Source organism: Apteryx rowi, unplaced genomic scaffold (genome assembly GCF_003343035.1).
Source record: "Apteryx rowi isolate R43461 unplaced genomic scaffold, aptRow1 scaffold_6, whole genome shotgun sequence".
Classification (NCBI taxonomy): domain Eukaryota; kingdom Metazoa; phylum Chordata; class Aves; order Apterygiformes; family Apterygidae; genus Apteryx; species Apteryx rowi.
In genome coordinates this window covers 2,104,113-2,125,403 of record NW_020450871.1, presented here as the reverse complement: position 1 = coordinate 2,125,403, position 21,291 = coordinate 2,104,113, and the positions used below count along the sequence as shown (strand labels likewise).

General features: G+C 44.9%; 1 long non-coding RNA gene across 7 annotated transcripts in view; it reads left to right on the top strand.

Annotated features, from left to right (window-relative positions):
• Positions 1–21,291, top strand: part of LOC112974362 — a 45,677-nt gene that overhangs the window by 3,362 nt on the left and 21,024 nt on the right. For 3 of the 7 annotated variants that reach the window (XR_003256248.1, XR_003256246.1, XR_003256249.1), the window contains exons 3-7: positions 366–473; positions 11,546–12,648; positions 16,020–16,182; positions 17,012–17,096; positions 17,219–17,582. This is a non-coding gene — a long non-coding RNA (uncharacterized LOC112974362). Of the gene's footprint in view, positions 1–365; positions 474–1,686; positions 1,797–11,545; positions 12,649–16,019; positions 16,183–17,008; positions 17,097–17,218; positions 17,583–21,291 lie in introns of all 7 variants that reach the window. The other 4 variants (XR_003256253.1, XR_003256247.1, XR_003256251.1 and 1 more) reach the window with 4 other exon arrangements.

Genomic DNA, 21,291 nt, shown 5'->3' with positions numbered 1-21,291 from the left:
AAATACAACCTCCCTCCGACTGTAAGATCTTAGAGGCTGGGACTGTTTTTTTGTTCTATGTGCCACACCTTGGACACTCAGGGTCTCACCTGGGACTGGTGCTCAGTGACACTATAATAAAAAGCAGACACAGTATTCATAGGTGTGTAAAGTGGCACAGAATGGCCTTCAAGAAGGTCAAGAGATGAGGATTTACCTATCTGATCCTGCGCCCACTGAAACTGATGACGAAGCACCCAGTGCTTTTAATAAAGGATCAAACCTACACAAGTGGACAGATAAGATTCTGAAACATGCGGTTTGGCGTAGGGTGCTTCTGGGCTCCTAAACACTTATTTCAATCTGATATCTTCCCTCTATCACAGGTTAAGAGGCTGCAGCCATCAAGGAGAAAGAGTGACCCTGGGATACAAGCACTTCCAGAAGCTCAATGTAGAGATGCATGTTTTATCATCCAGTAATTTGGAGAAAAGGTAGGACGGTCCCAGGTAGCTTGATCCTATCTATTGTTTTTAATTGTGTGAACAGTTTGAGGTGGTGAGAGCAGTGCAGCTGCTCAGCATAGGTCTCAAACTTACTCATCTAAAAATGTGTTTGCAGTGGAAACCAGAGGTCCTGAGTTGACTATGATGAGAAAGGGGTGTGAAATTTGGAATCTCTTCCATGGTCAGACTTCCTCAGGAAAATGGTGAATTCCCTCACATAGATAATAATATGTAGGGATTGACCCAGCAAAATCAGTTGAGAGAATTAACCTATGACCATAATCGGATTGCTTGCTCTGTATTATTACAGAGCCATTTTATTTAGTCAACCTCAAAAAACTTTACAAAAGAGATTGCTTACCGGTCATTAATAGTTTAGCATCTACATGGTTCTTTTTTCCTTCACAACGCTTAAGTATTCATGCATCTTTGTGCTCCTCTGGTAAGATGGGTAAATTAATGTTGTGATAATTTCAAATGGGGAAATTTGAGCACTGATGTTTAGGACTGCGGAAGGGGGAATTCTCCCCCTCCCCCCCCGCCTTTGGTCCCATCATGCTGGTCTCTGCTTGTATCTAGTGCCAGTTGCAAAAGTACCTTATTTTGTAGGTCTTTGATCAGCCTTCTGGTTAGCTAAATATATACCTGTGGGGAGATAATTATATGCTATCAGTAGTAAAATGTAGTAAAATAATTTACGTTAATTAAAACATTTGCAAAACCCAAGCAGGAATTTTCACTAAGATAAATATGCTGCAGCGACAGCTGTATCTGGGACTGCCTGTTCCCCATCGACAAACGTGAAAATAAAACCAGGCGCCAGTAAAAACCAGTTTCTTCCTGCTAAAAAGAGGAAAGACATGTAACCACTGGGAAAACCATGGTGGTATCAATCCAGAGGGGCAGGGCAGAACATACCTTCCGTGTGTGCAAGCAGATCTGTATTCATGAGCACGGGGAAGGTTTGTGCAATGACTCCCATCTTATCAACGTGCCTGTTCAGCTAAGTGTGAGTGCTTCAGCTTCAGCTGGGCCTCATGTTCTGTGGGGAGGATTTAGAGACCAATCAAATAGCACGGCAGAGACTTAAAAAATCACCTTGTTTGTTACTATCTTTGAATCCACTGTCAGTTCCTCCAGCACAATCCTTGTACCTTTTCTTTTTTTCCTTCCCACCTTTACATCTGATGAAAATACTCAGCATTTGCATGGCCTTGCGTGGTTGTTGTCTAACTGGCCCTCCCAGGTGAAGTAGTCGCTGGCTATTCTCACTCTGCTGGCGTGCATCTCGGTAGAAGATCTGTTGCACCGGTGAGTCTGAGATGTTACCGCTTCTACCACACTGTGGAGATGCCCATTGCTGTTGCTTTCTGCAGATCTCAGAACACAGATGATTTCCAGTTTAACCCAGTGCATGTCTCCATTGCGCTTCTGGAAGTGCTTTTAGACCAGAGTTAGTTACTCTTTCTTCCTGATGGCTGCAGCCACTTAACCTGCAATAGTGGGAAGACATCAGATTGAAATAAGTGTTTAGGAGACAAGAAGCATTAGTGTTTCATTTAGAGCTCATTCTTATTCTTTCACTGGTGGATGATGTAAAATGTCTTCTTAGAAGACACTAAGAAATCAAGAGATCTATAGGGTTGCAATGGGAGAGCCACAGCTCAGCTCCCAGGAGCAAATTGTCTGTCATTACAAGTATAGCCCAGGCCTTCCAGTTTAGCATTTGCGCATCCAGAGAGTTAGACCATGCATCTTTCTCCAATCAATAGCTGCAATCACCACTACAGGACTCACGGTTGTGTTCAATTAGTTGGTGAGTGAGTTGGTAAGATACCTCCTCCTCCATCTGTTCTCCCTTTTCTTAGTGCTTCTCTTTGGTGCAGCGTGGATGCACACATTTCTTTGCCTCATTCCCTCCCCACACATATCTCTGGGTTTTCATTGTGGTACTTCACTCATGAGTCAGGGATGCTTTGCCTTCCCCCCCCACCCCAACTTGCACTAGATCAAATTCTAGCTTTTTGCAAGGTAATGAAAGCAGCATAACAGATCTGTTTAATCAGGTTTGCCCAGTGACCGTGTTATCCTATATGCTCGGCAAGAAAGGAGCTTAAAGCCAGGGTGAGAAAGAGATTCCTCTCTAAAGATCAGCTAAGAGTTGGGTGGGATTTCAGCCATGCGACTTTGACATTCAGGCAGGTCACATGGGCGCCCCCCTTCCCTCTCCTGCTCTGCAGCATGAACTGGTCAGGACTGCAGGCCCCTGGAGCAGAGGAGCTGAGCTGGAGCAGGAAATACTCAAATGTGTTTCATTTCAGGGTGACCTTTAACAGGTGTGGATTTACCAGTGGGGAGGGGAGAGGGAAGTAGGCGAGGGATTAAGGGGACTTTACCCTCCCTCCCCTTTAAGCACTAGCTTGCACAGCATTCCAGTACTGTGCGATGCAGTTTGTGGCCGTATGGCTTTATATCTTCTGCCTCTCTCGGTTCTGGTCAGGACTGTGGCTGCCCCCTGGTCTTTAGCAGCGCCGAGAATTCAGTAGATGGCATGCTTCTAGTGGAGACAAGTCATGCTGTGCTGCCAGGTGTCTCAGATATAAGCCTGGGGGGAAAGAGAAATCACACAGTTTTCTGCAAGAGTTGGGATTTAACCCATAGTGAAAGTAACTATACGATTCAGGCAAGCGCAAAGTGTGTAGTACATTCCCTAGGTGATTTTGCCTGGAGAGCTTCTCTTCTTGCCTAGAGCTGCTGCATGCTGTTGAACAGCTGCTTTCCTCTAACCCACTGTTTGCTGCATTTCAGTGATGGATTAAGGCAACTCCATTTTCCATATCCCTCTCCAAGGGGAGCTGTAAAGTTTAATTAATTACATTTTGTAAAACATGGTGAGATTCCTGCATGATAAATGCTATTCAGATGTAGAGTACTTTTTAATGAGCACTGTATGATGGCTGCAGCAAAATGTTTTTTTAATCAAACCGATCTGAGCTGTAAAAGGTCCACACCCTGCTGGTATCAAACAGAAATGATGTCAAGCACTCTGTCTTTTGTGGGCTATTTGATTTGAGGGTCCCAAGACATATTTAAAAACTCTAACAAAATAAACAGGCAAGGACTATATGTATACAGAAGCATATTGCGTGTCTTCCCCTTAATGTATGTAGTTTAGCATTATGTATTATTTTTATTATATATTATCACCATTATTAGCAATATTAGCATATTAGCAATAAGGAAGGGAAAGACCAGTTAACTGTGAGGTCAGATGTCAAGGATGTGTGGAGGTGTGCCTACACCTGCTCTAGTTTTGCCTGGCCATGTCAGGCACCAGAGTTTCGGCAGCATAGGATTTGTGTTTTACACGTTTCCCACAGCCCTGGGTGTGTGAAATCAGCGTGGCTGCATCTTCACTGGTATTCCCTCCTAAGGAAACTAGGCTAAAATCAAGTCTGGGAATGTCTGTTTTTGCTGCACACTGCGATGTAAACCTACCCACAGAAGTAAAGGCACTTTCCATAATGAAAACTGCAGCCTGCAATAATTACAAGCAGAGTGCCATTTCTTGTTTTGGAATTTGGTCAGGACAAAGAGAGTAATTTCTCGAGCTAGAAACTACCTTGGGCTACTCGGTGGCCAGAACTTGCCCTGTTCTTCCTCCAGAAGGCTGCTTCTACTGTTGCCAGCGTGCTAAAGCATCAGATCACCAGTGGATAGAGAGGGAAGATACTACACGAGGAAACACTAATATCACAGAAATGTACAGGCAGTCTGTAGATTTCCGTCCAGTAATGACACAGCCCAGTCCTACCCAGCCTGTGGGATCCAGTGGTGCTCTCAACAGAGGATGCTATGGCCCTGGTGTTGTGGGATTGAAATGATGGCTGCAATCAGAGTCATAGCCCACTGCACTTCATCTGCACTACTGTTTCCTTAAAGCTGCTGCTTTGCAAGATTCTCTTCTTCTGGACTTTTCCTAATCTCAGTTACTTTTGGTCTGCTGGAGTTTTCCTCTAGAGAAGAAGTGGAGGAGAATGGCCTCTGTACAGATATTGGGTGGCTGTGCTGGGAAGGAAAAAAGAAGACACAGGAAAAGACTGTTGCACCTGTGACAAAAAAAAAGGGTTGAGAGAGAATTTCTAGGGAATGACCAGCCAGTCAACCAATCTCACAAGCAATTGCTGTTTCCTCATTGTAAGGCAACACCACAGTGTTAGAGGTGTAGGGCCCTTCTTCGGAAGCTTTATTGCATCGTACCATCTACATGAGAAAACTTTGAGTGCTGCGTAGAGCAGGAAATTGGAGGTAGATTGCACAACCTGCAATTCAACAAAGTTCCTGGACCTGCTGCGGAAGGAGAGTGCTGAAGTTTCAAAGCCTGCTTCAGCTTTGTAAGGCTTTCCCAGTCCTGGGAGAAGAACCAATGTAGGTTTAGCTAGAGCTGATGGCAGCAGCATTCCCCAGCTTTGTTATTTACTGGTCTGGATAATAAGAGAATCCCAGCACTGCTTAAACCAGCACAGGGGAAAATGCCTCCCAATGCTGTTACGGATCTAATTATGCCTAAGATCAGTGAACCAACTGCACTTATGTGAACTACTGGAGTTTACAGGACCTCTGACAAGAGAGGGGTGCCTATGTTTTCCTGCCTGTGAACATATCTCATTACAGCCCTCTGTATGTACAGCATTTTCTCAGAAACCAGCCTCAGGGACAATTATACATTAATAGCTACTTCTTTCAGAAGCAGCCAGCCCTGCTCCTGAGAAACAGCTATTTTCAGGCAGTCTTGTTCCTGAGGAACTGCTATTTTTAGTGAGTTCTATTTCTGAGGCAAAAAAAAAGAAGAAGAAGCCATTTCTGTATCCCTCCACCATGGTCCAGACCCACTGGCTGTGGTTGACTTGCATTTTGCAATAAACATTTCCTCTTTGCATCTCAGTAGCCTGAAGAAAGTGGTTCTCCAGCCATTACAGAAAGTAGCAATCTGAGCTGGGGCTAATTATGCAGGGAGGGCTTGTGGGAGGCAAAGCCATGCTCACATGCTATAGATTCCATTAGAACGAGTACGGAGATGTAATGGGGCTCTCCTGGGAGATGCAGGACTTTTAGATACCTAATTTGGAAGTCCGTTCTGGTATCCATTTTCAACATCCCAAGAGTAATGATTAATCCTGTACTCCAGGTTTCTCTGAATCAGTTTGTAGCTGTAGTAAATACGGGCTGAACATGATAACGTCATTGATGCTATGGGTAAATGACTTGAGGCAAGAGACACTCCGGTTTTGTGGCCATTAACTCACTGTGCACAGTGATCTGGCAGCGATTTTGACTTAGGAATCTGCAGCTGAGATAAAAGAGGCTCCGTCAGAGCTGAGGAATGTGGTGTTTTGCAATAGAAGTATCTAATATGCTGAAGGCCCCATAAAGGCACCCCAGCAATGCCGTGTTCTCATTCCTGCAGCATCCCAACATCATGGACCCAGAGATCTTCCTCATGTTATTGTAGCCATGGCCTTTCAAAGGGCATTTGGTAGATGCAACCACATGAAAATTCCAGCCAAACTTTTTTGTTATCAGCAGATTTAGTGCAAATACTGGTGTCCTGACACTAGGGTGAAGTGATTCTCACCACACTGAAGTTGTGCTGAATTTTAGCAGAGCCTGTGCAAAGTTCATCTCAGGTGTGTCATGATTTTTTACTCTACAGCTACTTCTGCCTCTGATAGATGTGTGACTAAAGATAACAGGTTTGGATGACAGTGGCATCAGCAAAGAAAACACACTGGAACCGTGTCTTGGTGGATTTGTATGTACTATTAGATCTTCCCTTGGCAGGGTGTTGCTATCTGGATTCAACAGGAAAGTCAGCAGCTCTAGTCTTTGAACAGGGTCACAGCAGTAGTGAAAAAAGCTGCCCATCCTTGTTCCAGCACCATTTGCTCAGGGGCTGGTCTCTAAAGATGTGGTGTGTGTGTGGTCTGAAGGTCACTCTTTCTGGGAGAGAAGCTCTTCTTTCCTGTTTGAGGGAGAAGGGGAGGCCGTTAGTGGTTCAGCGTTGTAGGCAGTTTCCCTTGCTCTTGTGCAGACAATACTGATGAACTTGGTCTCTAAGAGAAGATTATTTATCTTGTTTTTAAGCCCATGCAAGAGCGGAAGTTGGTTGTGTTTGTCCTGCAGGAACAGACACCTTCCCCCCCTCCTTTTTTTTCTTAAGTATTCATCAGATCCTCCCGTCTTCAGGAAAAGTCATTATCTCTGGACAGTTTCTTGAAACCCATTTGCCTTTGTATTCTGGTCCTAAGCAGAGCATTGTTCAAAGCGCGAGTGAGTCGTGGCTGCTTTTATCACAATGAGAGCCCATTATTGGCACTTTTCCCTTTTTACTGCTTCACTAGAGAAAGGCAGGGAAAAAATGGGACAGAAATCTAGGAAACGAAGGGTAATTTACAGTTCACAAAGGAGCAGTAAAAATTAATTAGCTGTCTGAGGATCCATTCCGACCTGGGCCGCAGAGCTTGTGCCAGCTTTTTGCATCACATAAACTGTCTGTACTGTGCTGGGCTGCTGAGATCAGGCTTGTACTGTGAAATTAAGGCTCTTTGCTGAGGTAGGAGTCCATTGGGGCATGCAAAATGTGTATGCACACCTAATTTGGTGTGCCAAAGAAACATGATGGTGCATATAACTCAGGTCATTACATGCTCAACCAGCTATTTATGACGTTCACTATTAGTTGTCACAGTAACTGCTCATGTAAATTACGAATGCAGTTACCCACATAATTTAACATTGAACTTCTTTGAAAATCCAGGCCTAATTCCTCCTCTTCCATGTTGGTGTCTTCATGAATGAAACACGCTTCGTACACCAAATCCTCATGGTCCCACGCCAAAAGGGGATGGAGGCCCACAAGGACTGGAGATATGACAAGGCACTGCCCCAGCTGGGCAATGGGCCAATTTGGTCCTGCTGGGGGATGTAGGAACTGAGCAACTGTAGCATCTTGCCAAATCATGTTGCGAGCCCTCCATCCAAGCCTGAGATCCCCACCTGGAGAAAGAACTTCACAAATCAGAAATGTCCTAATTTGGATCCTTTTTTGGTGCATAATTTTCAAAACTGTAATTTCCATTTGAGAACTATTTGTCCTGATCCTGAGCGTCAGCTGAACTCGTTTTTTTTTTTTTTTTTCCTGTAGTTTAATTTAGGCAGCAGATGCCATCAGAATGTTAATGCCTTCTTAATTCTCACCTACATGCTTTTATTCTTATTAATTTGATATCTGGGGCTTTAATATTCTATCTTTTTTTCCTACTTTGATCAGCTGAAATAATTTGATGGCAGCGTTTCAACAGGGCTTGCAATGGGATAGTGTGTAATGGTGCATCACCAATGTATGTTGCTGTGTATCCTGCAGCGTGCTCAGCTGTTGTACTGTGAGAGCATGAATCATGTGATGTTTTTAGGTGATTATAGATGAAGCCTTGCTTATCCCTGCTGTGAATAACCAGAGAGGGTAGAAGCTTGTGAGGCCTGTTTCCCTGGCTGTGGATTTTGCCCAGTGCAATATGAGGGTTGGCTACACTGCGATCCAGGAGCGTGATCCTACCCATGGAAATGCAGCTGAGCTTGCGTTCAACTAACTTGCTTGGACAGCTGCCCAGCCACAACGGATGCTTTCAGTCAGCACCCTTAAACCATTGGTATGGGCAGGTGATGGAGGTGCACCCACAGGCACCTCCCTGTTCTCAGCAGTAGTTGGTGGTGCCTCCTAAATGAGACCTACAGGGAGCGGGGCAGGGACTTGTCCCAGCAGAGGTGCAGTGCTGGCAGATGCCACGTCCCGGGACCAGAGGGAGCAGAGAATGGGGCATGGATGGGCTCACTGCTGCTCCCCAGATGATACTGGATCTGGCTGCCCAAGAACGTCTGTGTTGCTGGAGTGTGGGGAGCAGCAGGCTTGGCTTCAGAGGCTGGTGCCCCTATGGTGCAGTAAATGTTGCGTAGGAAAGGATGTTTCAAGCAGGCCAGAAGTAATAGAAATAAAGTTAAGGAGTGCGAGAGAAAATGATCAGTTTTACTGATGTAGCCAAAACATTTATGCTTTAAAGGAAGAGGAAAAAAAATGCCCAAGTCCCAGACAGTTTCTCAGTCAGTGCAGTTCTCTCCCTCCTGGCAGCATGGAGGAGAGCCTCACCAAACTTTACTGGTTGCTTTGGTACAACTTTAACAAACAAAGAAGTCCTCTTGCCCAGGAAAGGTTGAGAATGACATGACTGCTTATATCAGAACCTAAGTAAATAGAGGGAAAGGGAAATTATTTGACCCTTTATGTTATGACAAAACCCCACTCTTAATGCATGGATCTGTAGGTTTGGGCAGCTGGAAGGTTATTTTATCACAACTGAAAGATACAGGATGAGATTTGCTAGAGGGACTCTCCCTGTTGAGAGAGAAAAGACAAAAGAAAAGGAAAGAGGTGAGGATGAATGAAATTTTTGCTATGTTGCTTTTCAAGCCCAGTTTCTACAAGGGGTTCCAAAATTTGCACACTTAGTGCTCTAAATTGGGTTTACCTGTCTTTAAACTAATCAGTTTGCCCTACCATATCTAAGCCTGAGGGCTTGCAAATACACCTTTTCCTAATACCACAGGCTCAGTTTGGGGGGAAGCTAATTCAGGAATGAGGGTGTGAGTCTCTGTGTTCTTGTAGTTACTTGTTATTCAGGGAATGGAATATGTGTCTGGGGTTGTTCCCAGGACTTTCTGGAAAAAGCATGGGATCAGGTTCCATTTTACCCCTCCAATTCTATTTGAAGATACCAGAAGCTCAGAGCAAATCTTTTCATTGAATCTTATCTGTAGGATGAGGGGTGCACAAAGTTGCAAATTCACATGGCTGGCTTTTAATAGGATTGCAAAGATGTACTTGAAAGTGAAGGTTGCCCAGAGAGGTTGTGGAGTCTCCTTCTCTGGAGATATTCAAAACACGCCTGGATGCAATCCTGTGCAACGTGCTCTCGGTGACCCTGCTTGAGCAGGGGGGTTGGACTAGATGATCTCCAGAGGTCCCTTCCAACCTCAACCATTCTGTGATTCTGTGGTTCTGTGAAGTCTGTGTTTAAGTGAGCAACAGCCTGCATTTGCACTCCCAAACATAATATCTGAGTAAAGTCCCAATCCAGATGTGTGGGGTTTTGTACAGTACCTGTGCTCCAAGACAGACAAAAGTGAGCCAGTACTATGTGCTCAACAGTGCTTATTGTATTTGTTGGAGCACAGTGACTCCAGATCGGAGCTTGCTCATGTCCAGGCAGCCTGAAGGGCAACTGAAGTGGGAACAAACTTGTGAAAGAAAATCTGTGCATCCAGACCAAAGACTGCATAAGGCAGAGGCCTGGGTAACAGCTGCATCCAACAGTTTGGTGGGAAAAATCTGAGTAGGGGGAAAACTGTGGCTTTCATTTGTGCAGATGTAGTCCATCTGCTGATGGGATCAGGAATGGGACAGCATCCCCTGGAAAGCTGGGATTAAGATACACAAGCAGTGCATGCAAATTAGGCGTTAGATTATGCACATGAGAAGCACGACAATCTTTTGGTATTTTGGTTGGCTTCCAAGTTCAGATTTGGAGTCCTTTATTGCTGGTGCCTGAAGGCAGCAGCCGATGTGCTGTGCCTCAAAAGATGCTTCTGCCCCTGACATCTGGATTCCAGCGTGACCCGGCACAATGGCAGTCTCACACTCAGCGCAAGCCATCCCCGCTCCCTCCTTGCCTCCCGTCACAAGTAAGTGGATCCTGCTGCAAATGAGTCCCAGCTTGGACAGATCTGCCAGAGGAAAAGGTTTCAGAGGCCAGGTCCTTCCACAGCCTTTGCCCTCTCCATCACCCTTGGAACTCCATCCCATTAAGAGACAGTAGCTTTCTGGCTAATGCGAGCTGCTGCATGATGCATTGAATATTGTGTATAGGACTTGAAGAAGTCGATGAGAGCTATCTGAATCATTCATTACCCCATGAAGTAGGTGAGTGTCTGCTATTGTCCTTATCCTTTTCGAGAAGGATGCTCAAGCACAAAAAGGCTGAGAGATTTAGTCAAGGTCACTGAAGAAGGAAGAGTCGAAGCTCAGAGACAGTGCTCAGTCCCGTGCTCAGGCAGTTGTTCTTCACCTGTTTCTCTCTGAAAGTCGTGTACTAGGGATCAGTATTATTAGGGCTGGTCAGCTTATGCAGTAGAAACATTATAATGTGAATTTACACTTTTCTGTGAATTTTTTTTGGTCCATTAATCAGTCCTCATTCACCAAACAGTTCCCACTGTGTCTCCTTGATAAGATCTCTGTCTCTTGGTGGGTGTTGCATGTGCTTGGTTGGTCATTAGGTTCACATGGGGTTTTCCTGATCCTTGCTCAGAGGAATGAGGCTTTTTTAAAAACAAGGACATACTAAATTTTAGATTGCCTATTAACATTCCCTGGGCTGTGTGGAAGGATCCATTCTTTGGGCTTCCTGAATGATTTCTTTGGTTTTCAGCAGCTCTACACCAATTCATGAACCAATTCATGTTGTTATTATTTGTGTCAGTACTGCAACCAGACATTGACTTGGGCACCAGTGGTACTAGGTGCTATACAAACAATGGTCCAGTCCTAAGGAATTTCTGATCAAAAGAAAAAGGAGATCAAGGTTTGTGGTGTGGGGGGAGTTCAGGTCTTCCTTTATCCTTCTGGGTCTAATGCAATCATGAGAAGAAAATATTAGAGAGGGACAGAGCGGGAAGAAGGTCTCCTGCTTGAGATATGTGTCTGAGGCAATTCCAGGATGGTGGGATATAGAGAAATTCATACGCACTAGTAAATATGAATAAATGAGGGACTTAAAGAGACCTTCTGTCTATCTGGGACAACTAGAATTCCTGCTAAATAAGACTCAGCAGTTCATATGACAACTAGGGTGGTCTTGACTTTTAACCAATAAAAGAACCAGCCTGCTGATCTCAGGCTTTTTTGCAATATCTATTTCTTTCTCTTTTTTTCTTTTTTCTTTTCCCAGCCTAATGCTGAAATGTACCCAGAAAAGCCTGTTCTTTTCCCAGCTGGCTGCAGTTCTGTGGAAAAAGTCTGTGGCCCTTATCCATTTCAGGCCTGTTTGACCTTGCCTTGTAACCAGATGTTTCACTGGAGAACTTACACTTGGGAGAGCCTGGGTTGTGTTCAGCTGCTGGTGAACTCTCTGCCTCGGTCAAGCGGCTGTAAACAAAAACAGCCCAAGAAAAACAAAACCTTTTCTAAACTGAGTTGGCCAAGGACAGAACCAAATGCAGAGATGCAGATGGCTGTTTGCATGTCTGTGAGGCTGCACAGAGAAGCTCATCTGTCATCCCTGATCTTCAAAGATGGGTTTCACTTAGCTGAGATATTGTTTTTCTCAGATAACTATTGTTCCCCTGGTTTGCAACTCAGGTTTGGAGGAGCTCGACACAGAGACTCCTTCCAACGCTACCTGTGCTGCATTGTACTGTTTGCAGCTGCCTGTGCACTTGAGTGAGTTTCTGGCTGAGAGCAAGTGATGGCTTGCTGACATGAAAGTGGCAAGAGAAGAAACTGCAAGAACTCCGTGGCACAATGATTAGAGACATCCTTTCTTCTGAGGAGCTGCATGTTACAAACCTCTGTTGAGATCACTCACCTGGTGCTTGCAGACAGGCTTTCTGAGCAAACAGTTCTGTCTTCCACGCTTGGTTAGGAGAAGACATGAACAGTGATTTCTGCAGTTAAAACTACAGTGGGAACTGAAGTTGTCAAGATGTTGTTCTTCAGGCTGACAGGTGGCCGAATTCCAGAGTTCCCCTTTTGCTGAAGATATAATGGGGCTGATAATTAACCAAGATGCAGTTGAAGCTTCGTTTGCAAGGTTGCATGTAAAACAATGCAAGACCCCCAGATCTGTTACTGTGACAAGTGACATGAGTTGAGGACTGCTGCCCCAGGCTCTCGCAGCTTGCTTTGCACCTGGGGTTCAAACCTGAGAAGGCTTTTTCGATTTGAGTTGTGCTCAGCCAGGTTAGAGGGCAGAGGAACTGTGTGAACAGCAAGATTTGCACAGTCTCTGAACCGTGTCTGTTCTTGAGCCAGAGTCGTTCTCTGGAAAAAAAGGTGAGCTGAGATTCCTGGGAGAGGTATTGTTTGGCACTCTGATCACTGCCGTACCAGAAGGAATGGAGGCCCATGACTGAGCAGCGTACACACAGAATCATGTTGATACTCACATCACTGATTTCTCCTCCATGAGGGTCGGGCTTGCCTGTCCCCAAACATCTGTTACCACTCAGCAGAAATCTACCACTATGTTGAGACATTTATTCAATATTCAATATTCCCTCAAAGGGAAATGTGCCATCTCTTGCTCCTGCATATGCTAACTCCACTTCCTACAGCCAAATATTGTCCAAGCCTGAGTCTGTTTGCTGTAGGAAATCTTGAGATGACATGGCTTCAGTCCATGGCCAGTTTCTCCTCTGCTCCATCTCTGGCCCCATAAATCATTTTTAATAACCAGAGTGCATTTAATGCAGCAATTCTAATGTGGGCTAGATCTGTTTAATTTAATCTGAGTATTAAAGCTAGTCACAGTGATATCTGAGCACCTGAGACTTCCTCAGACCAACTAGAATTCAGGACTGTGAAGCCAATGGCTTTTCCTGTTCATGCTGTGCTGATATATCCCTCTTCTGGGTGACTAATGCCTTCCAGAGGTGACATTAAGACCAGTTACAGCAGGATAAGAAAGAGATAAGCGGGGCTTTGGGGCAGATATTTCTTTCTAATTCCCAAGTGAAAAAGTTTTCTGACTTTCCAGACCTTGGTTCAGCATCTCAGGGAGATGCATTCTTTTGTATGTCTGTTCCTTTAAACCTCAAAGCTCCAGGGGTGGCATCGCTTAACGAGATGGGCACAAGGAGGGAGCTGGAAAGAGGAAAGGATCTGATAACACTGTTTTGCCCTCTGTGCTGAGATCAACACTTCAATCTGTTTTAAACATCCGCTTCATCATTCCTGCTGCCCAATATCCCACAATGGCCCCAGCAAGAGCTATTTTAATCCCTCATCATTCATCGGGAGGCCCCTTCCTGTTCCCTTTCTGTCTGCTCCTGCGTGCGTGTATGTGCATCTCTCCACCGAGAAATACCCTCTGCTAGCTGTTGTTGGAAAGGTCGCTCAGGGATATTCACAAACAGCAGGTGTAAAATTAACAACTGGTGCGATTCCAATCATCTGGCAGGAAGGAAAACATTGGACAATAGGTAGAGCCGGGGTAGAGTTTCCAGCTGAAGGCTTATTGCCTGATATAGGACGGCAGATCGGTGGGCTGGGAACTCTCCTAAGAATGTGAAACCGATAGGGTATTAGCAGGCCCTCTCTTCCCCTCCAACACGGTTGTTTTCAGCTTGCTCAAAAATATTTGGAAATGTTACCAACTGGGACGTGCGGGGGAGAAGGCACCCTCTGGCCAATCAGCTCAGTAGATTTCAGCCCTCCCCTTGAATTTTGAGCTTTTGTTTTCCCTGATGAAAAGGATCCTCTATGATTAATTTAGGGGTCTTAAAGCATTTTGAATGAGTTCTTGCAGCACATTAGCAAGCTCTGCTCTCAAGGATTGTGGATTTTGTGGTGAGATGGTGAGATAGATAGGTGGGTATATGATCAGTGCAGAACTATTCTGACCCCTTATCATTGTTGCTAGTGAAACTGATTTTAGCTGTATGAAACAACATGAGTGTCATTAGATAATGGCATCTTCATGGTGTAAGTTTTTTGGAGGTGTGAGCAGTAGGTCTTGTTAGACCATGACTGATGTCAACGACTAGAATGGCAGTTTGAGTCCATGAGCATAAGAGTAAGAAGATTTACTGCTTAACTCAAGTTGTGGATGTATGCAAGGACAGGTGGCAGCTTGAAAACAGTGAAGACAATGGAGATCAGAAAAGGTTGTTGAGGAGATTGGCTTGAACTCTGGTGAGCTGAGGTGTTTCCCAAGTACTGGGCCCTAGAGACAATGCAGTAGCTGGTCAAAATGTGGTGAGTTTGGTCAGAAGGTTTTAATGTGAACATACAGTCTTCTGTCAGCTGGAGTTCAAACACAGAAGTCTTACCTCAGTCAAGTTAGAATAAATGTGAGGGGATTGCTGCACATCAGAGCAGTATATTGATGCATATAGCTATCTGCCTTCTTTAGTCTCCTCTGCCTTCTCTTTCCACACCCTCAAAAGGGAAGCTGTCAGTTAGTGTGACATGACACCAGGTATCTTTTGGCAAAGTGCTGTCACACCACAACCAGAACTTATAGGCTCCTGTCCAACTGATGCAGGGTCCATCCCTTGCTTAAATAGGTTTGGTACAAGCTTCATCCACCACACTGTAAATAGTGCTGAAAAAGTGCTCTCACAGGTCTCTGAGGCTAAGTAGGGAGCCCATTGCTCTCACTTAGCAGGGATCTCACACTTGGACTGTGCTGACAAAGGATGCCTGGGCTGAGAGCAGGTCTGATAATGCAGTGTAACCCTGACATACGTTGTCAGCAGCACTGCTATCGCCAACGAGAGCAAAGGGGAGGACTGAAATTCTCCCGTTCAATTGGGTGAATTTGACACCTTCTCGTTCTTGTGTCCTCGTGGCTCAGCCACTTGACATTTCTAAACATTCTCAAGCAAGTTCACTGGAAAACTATCCCATGTCAGGAGCTGATGATGTCAAGGCTAATAACAGTCCTGAGGTCAAATCCTTCTGATCCTTCACGCAAAGACCTCAAGATTTGGCTCCAAGTCAGTAACAAGGTCTGTCACGTCAACAATGGCTTTTTATGAAACACTGCACAAGCCTTTCCCAAACCAAGTGTGTTCATTTGATTTTCAATGCAGGAAAAGGTTAGCAGATTCCAGAGGCAGGTTCTCTTCCTTGCATGGAGCAGCAAGCAAAAGAACGGGCAATAGTACTTCAGCTCAGAGCAGGAGACAGTGGCAGTAACAAATCTGTGTCTGGTAATTTTTTCTCTTCCTCTCTGGAATGGTGCAAACTGACTGTTTTCACCTCCAGAGATGCTGGGGGGGGGGTGGGGGGGGCATTCTACATCCCCTTTCATCATTTGGATGTTAACAGTACAGCTTGGCTGCCTTTGTTAATGTCACAATGGACCTCAGAAAGAGGGAGTTTGCCGTATTGGGAAATGCACAGCTGGATGTCAGGGAAGGAGATAGCAGGGATCTTATGGCTCACACTTGTGCTGCAATGAATAAAGGAATTGTAGGATGACATTCACTTTGCTATTGCATTATAATCCCGACCCCATATTGAGAATAATGCCATTGGAATGGTGTCCAAAATGATAATTATAACCACTTCTTATTTTTTCTTGCCTCTTGATGACGGAGACAGTGATCATCATCCTAACAATAGCAATACTTCTCTGCCCTTCCCGATATCAGAACATTATAAGGCACTGATTAACTAACACTGATGTCTCTCTACAGGCCTTTCATCTGTACTGAAAATTCCTGTGCAACCCAGCCCACCCAGACACACACATCAATGGGTACAGACCAAGACACTGCAGAAAGTTCTGTACCTGCTCTTCTTTTGGCCTCATTTTACAGAAGAGTACTTGAGTCACGGTGACTTGCTCCATCTTCCTTGGTGAGATAGAGAACAGATTCAGCTGTTCACATCTCATTTTCTCTATTCTCTGGCCTGTTTGCTGTTTTTTAGAAGGCATTTAAAATGAGGTTCCTAAATATGTAACCCAATGTTCAAAATTGCTGAGTACTCACTAGTTCCCCTCCAGGCAATACTTAAAAAAGATATCCTTGGGGAAAGCTGTCCTGTCTTGAACATCAGCAACCACTGGTGGTTATTCCCCTTTGTGCACTCAATATGCTTTTGTGGGTGAACCCCAGCTCTGTGCACCGATCTACTCTGATACACACAAAATCAGTGCAAGACACGGAGGATCATAGCAGATAGCCCCAACCTCCTGACTTGCTATTAACCATGTGACTATTTCAGACATCCCTCCTAAAGACCCATGTAATGATAGAAAGTCCTTTGGCTGAGAGGGTTTGAACTATGGTTGCCAAAAGTCTTAGCTAAGGGAAAGTTGGTCCACGTGGTTTGGCTGCCAGAAGTTTTGCTTCTGAACAGCTCCTAACCCCGGAAAGGGTGTTTCCCATTTTGCAAAGCACTAATCTCCTGGTGACTGATAAGTTTCTGCAGGATCTCTCTGAATTGAAGATCATAAGATTTCAGGTATCTCCTGAGATCCTAGAACCAGAGTTCTGCTCTGCTAGAAAAGCAGAAAGGAGTAGACTACAAGAGGTTAGCAACATATGAGCAAAACAGCATTTATGGTTCAGACAGCAATTCGATTTACTCAGCACTCAAGAAGATTCAGATAAGAGGTCTCAGATTTAGCTCCTCTCTTCTCTCTGCAAGTTAATGTGCCACTTTTTTCTTTTTTTTTAAGCAGACAATCAAGTCTGAGATAGCAAATTTCAAGTTAAAAGGAAAAGATTGTCTCTGCAGAAAATGGAAGAAACCATTTTGGCCCTGGGGTGAGTTTTGCGATCCACCAAAGACATGGGTGGCTGTCATTCCACATATGTTTGTCGAACACAAGTTGTTGAGCTTGTTGCAAGAGTAGCTGGATGAAATCCTCTGGCTTTTTTATTTGCAGGCTGTCAGACCAGATGGATGATCCAATGATCCTGTCTGGCCTCAGAAAATATAAGTCCATGATATATCATTTGCTGTACTGGGTTAAACCTAACTGAGCTCCTGTTATGCTTCCATCAAGGCTATTTATACACTTTGACAATGCAGGAGCCTAATCTCTGACTTCTGCCTTAATTCTGAGAAGAGTCAATTGAAAATCGTACTGTTCTTGCAGTATTAGATCGTACGAAAACCTTGAGAAAAGCTCTGCTCTATAGCTCCATCCGTTTCCTCTCCACTGCAAGGGGCCAGGTTGCCAAAAGAAGAGCTGTCATCGCCAAAATGATATGAGCCATCTCTTCTCCTTCCCTGGAGCATTTATACAGGTCAGTCCCTCTAATACGTACACTCTCATCTCCTGGCAGTTTCCTCTTAAGAAAGCTTCCCAACCTCCCCTCTTTCCTCCCCGCACAGCCACCCACAAGCAGCTTTTCAGTAGCTGACTGGAGGAACTCCAGTCATCTGAATGCTTGTAGATCACTAGCATATAGCAAAGCTTTAGGGAGCATGGGCAAAGAGCCCATACACTACTCAAACAGCACCATGCTGAGGCTTGTCCTTATTTTCTGGAATAAGTAATCATCAACTTTAGAAGAGCTTCTTCCATAACACCTTGCTACTAAAAGGCCATCAATCCAGTCCGATCATGTTTTTCACCAGAAGCTATGGCTCAAAACGCTGTTATATTCCTGAAGTGGTGCCTATGGCAGTGATGCATTCTAGCTACTTCTAGCTACCGAAGTATGTCAGCAAAATCCTCTGCCTTGCTCTGCAGGGTCCTGACACCTGGCGTGAACGTGAGGCAACAGAAATGCTCTGCTTCTCTAAGCCTTTTCTATCTACCACAGAATTGCTTGAATCTCTCCCCCCACTTGCCCTTTGCATTATGCTACGGGGTGGAGGGGAAGCAATCCTCTGAATCTTAAACTCTCCTACCCTTCTTTTCCCACACAAGTTAACTCCCAGCCCTTGCCTGCTTCTGCTCCAGCCCCCTTCTGAGCGTGCTCTCATTAAGACCCCAGAGGGAGGAGGTGATGCTCTGAAATTGTCTTAATTGCTCTTGTTTATGCTGGTTACGATGGCAATAAGTTGCCATGCAGAGGAGGCTTTCTTCAGATGTGCAGGTTCTCCATTGTTCCATATTCTGAAGGATTGTCTGTAGGCAGCTCCAAGTCATTTACAACAATAGATTAATATGAAGATCAGTAATACTCAGTGACTCACAGTCACACACATGCAAGACCCGCCAATCGCTGTGACCTGCCACCGGATTTGAAGGAAGGTTAAATGTTGCTGGGATGTTGCAGCATGCTGAAGAGATGCTAATGCTCTGCACTTGCACGGTTTCTGCTATCCAGGAGCTCCCCAAATATGAATGGAGAATGCTATTTTGCTAGGGCAGGCAATGACTGTTACACTTGCTGGAGAGCAGGGAACTGGAACAGAGCATATCTTTCACCCGGTGTAAATTTGCATGTGCCAAGGCCTAAACAGGGTCCAGGAATCCTGACTCGCTGTCCGCAATCTATCTGTCAGGCACTCTGTCATGCAGACCCTAAAGAAGGTATTTTATGTATGTTATGTTTGACTTGTACTGTATCCCATCACTCTAGAACAAGACACAGAGCAGCTTCATCTCACAGATTCCTCTCTAGAACTCTACAGTACAACAGTGGGGTCTTCATTTGGTAGAGACCCACTGGAGATGATGTTGACATACCCTAGCCGTGAGTTTGGCCCCTTCTGACCCACTGGGCAGACTTAGGGCTTCATATTGGGGCCGAGTGGATAGTGGATAGTCTCTGCCTCCCACATCTACGTCAGGGACACCCTACAATCTTCTGATCCATCCCTTGAACCAAGAGGTCTGTGTGCTACCCTCTTCTTCTATATCATTGGCATGGGGATATATGGGTCCTCTCACCATATCCCCACAGGTCCCCAATCATGCAGCATCTCCTATTCTCCTTCCATGTGCTAGGGACTCCATGCATCCCCTGCCTCTCTCACCCTTCATTCTCTCTACTTCTCCCCCACTGTCAGGGGCTCACCATTCCACCCATCTTTCCTTTCCTCCATGCCAGGAGGGGGATGCACACTCCCTTTTTCCTCCTGTTTGGGAGATATATTATTCAAACAGTCAGGAACAACAGGCAAAGCTGACAGGAAGGCTAGGTTGTACTAGAATGGATTAACAGCTGTCGTCAACCTGCTCTTGACTCCGTAGTCAGTTATGGAGCTGGGTCAAGCTGCTGACACTCCTCACCAGTTTCCTGGGGCTCTGTACCCTGATTCTGCCTCCTCACTTTCAGCCCTTTGATGCTCACAACAGCCCCTGAATTTCTGGTATCAATTAGGTTTGGTGTTGCATGTTACCGCATTGCTTGTACTTCAATAGACAGACAAAGAGGAGAACTACTTTCCAGCTGAGTGTGAAAACTTGCCTTGTTCAGTCCATAAGTAATATACTTCACGGAGTCTAGCTAATTTTCTCCTCCATTAAAACAGTGTGGGTTTTGCATAATTTTGTGCATTACAGAAGCACTGGATCTCGAGAGCTTCATGGTGGGCCAAGCCCCAAGTGTGTCGCTGAGCAATTTTTAAGTCTCTGCCTGACTCAAGCTGAATAAAACCTTGAGGCAGAAGCTGAGATCCTGACCCCTGATTAGATCTGTGTGCTTTCCATATTCATAAAAACAGGAGTGTGCTTGTACTGGTTCAGCAAAGGGCCGTCTGATTTAGTATCCTGTCTTATACATAGCCCAAAAGAGGGTGCCTAGGAAGGACTATAAGAACCTTCTTTCATAAATACGTATTTCATTTGAAAATATGACTTACATAAATGCTTAAAAGTTCTATGTATTTAGTAACCCTCAGTGGATTTCTTTTCCACAAACTTTTGCAGTCTCCTCTTAACTTCATATATGTTTTTAGCCTCTGCAACATCCTGTGGCAAGGAGTTCCCCAGCTTAACCACACGGCTCCTTTCAGTTGAACCTGAACCCACCCTTTTTGCAGGAGGTTTTAAACCACCAGCCTCATATTTATTTGAATTAGCCTCATATTTAGTGGTAAAGCTTTTCTGCATTTACCATCCATTTGAATCCACCATCTGCTGTAAATTTGCACTGCAGTGTGGTCACCATGCTGGGAGGAGAAAAGGAAAGAACTTGAAGCCCTTTGAATTAAAACTGCAAAGCACCTATATGAGGTACCAGTGGTGACCTATGAAACAGACCCCTTGGAGTCACTGTGTGTTGCCATCACTAGACGGTGACATCTCCCAAACTTTGGAGCAGACTTGGTTGTGGATCCAGAAGAGGGCAATGGTGACACATCCTCACTGATGCTCTGAGCACGACATCAACTGAGGACAGCCACTAGAAGAATTTAGCCAAATAGCCAAGCCACCTTGGCTAGCAAATCTGCATGTTCCTGGCTGTTTTGTGGCAAGCAGATTGAAGTGGGAGGCAGCTTTCAGCTACTGTCTCAGGTCAGATGGGACTGTCAGTCAATTGTTAATTATGACTCTTCTTACTAATTTCTGTAACTTCTATCACCATGGCAGCTAACTGCTGTGGAAAAATTCAGCCAGGAAGAGGAGAAGACAACCAAACTTTTCATAGCGAGGGAACAGGAATGAGTTAGAAAGGGCCAAGGGGGCCTTCTAGGGAGTCTAACATCATGCCCTGAAAGCTAGTCAGATTTGGCTTTACACAGCCTTATCAAAGTCTGTATCCTGACTGTCCTGTACTGAGAGTTTGCATTCAGCTAGCCTCATCCCAGTACAGCAGATGATGAATATATTGTACCTGTTCATTTCCCTGGATGCTGGGCATTAGGATTTTTCTTAGCCTGTGCTCATTTCTGGAAAACTACTTTATTGCCACATCTTCTCTGCCCTGACCTGATCAGCCAATCAGTTTTAAGCTTTGGTGATAGCTCTGTGTCCAGACAGGGAGGGAAGAGGAGAAACTTGACAGCACTTTGAGCTCTGATTAATTTTTAAACTTCCTCCCTTTCTGCTTATTTTGT